The sequence below is a fragment of the Podarcis liolepis genome, assembly GCF_965112155.1.
Source record: "Podarcis liolepis genome assembly, chromosome: 2".
Lineage (NCBI taxonomy): Eukaryota > Metazoa > Chordata > Lepidosauria > Squamata > Lacertidae > Podarcis > Podarcis liolepis.
The window spans coordinates 125,626,765-125,627,669 of NC_139555.1; the positions used below are offsets into that span (position 1 = coordinate 125,626,765).

At 45.5% G+C, this 905-nt stretch overlaps 1 protein-coding gene across 1 annotated transcript in view; it reads right to left on the bottom strand.

Annotated features, from left to right (window-relative positions):
• LOC310701187 (uncharacterized protein) overlaps positions 1-905 on the bottom strand; it is a 267,686-nt gene that overhangs the window by 136,609 nt on the left and 130,172 nt on the right. The gene's annotated exons all lie outside the window — the stretch shown is intronic.

A 905-nucleotide genomic window follows, 5' to 3' on the forward strand; every position in this document is an offset into this window, starting at 1 on the left:
AGTGGCTCCTGTGTGGGACCTGGGAGACCAGGGTTCAAATCCAACCCCTGGGCAACCTTGGGCCACCCGCTGTGTCTCAGCCTAGCCTCCCTCACAGGGGGGTTGATGTGCGGATCAAAAGGGAGCTGGAGAAGCGTCCAGGTCACCTCTACTTCCTTGGAGGAAAGGCGAGATACAAAGCAACAATTACTTTTCTAAATTAATGTACAACTTTACAGTGGTGCCTCGCAAGACGAAATTAATTCGTTCCGCGAGTTTTTTCGTCTAGCGAATTTTTTGTCTTGCGAAGCGCGGTGTCGGGAAAGTTTTGGAAAAGCTTCAAAAATCACCAAAAACTTCAAAAAAGGCTACCACACCGCGTTCTATGAGTTGCTCCTCGAAGTCAAGTCGCACCTGTATTAACAGTGTTAAGAAAAAGGAAACAAACTTGCAAGACGTTTTTGTCTTGCGAAGCAAGCCCATAGGGAAATTCGTCTTGCGAAGCAGCTATAAAACCGCAAAACCCTTTCGTCTAGTGAGTTTTTCGTCTTGCGAGGCATTCGTCTTGCGGGGCACCACTGTACATTGAAACACCAGAATATCACATACACGGAATGAAATTAAATTTGTTCATCTCAAGGAAGAAGTGAACTCGAGGGGAAAACTATGTTCCGGATAGTAGGACGTGCACCCAGGGGTTGAATTTACAAGAAAGGAGGTTCTGACTAAACATCAGAAAGAATTTCCTAGCAGCAAGAACAGCATGGGTGCTTTGGCTGAGATTCCTGTATGGCAGGGGGTTGGACTAGCTAACCTGTGGGGGCCCTTCCAACTCAATAATTTGAAGATTCTATGATTTAAATGTTTTTTCTCCAAGAGAGTTCATGCACACAATGACTGGAGGAGTTTGTAAATAATACTCGTGG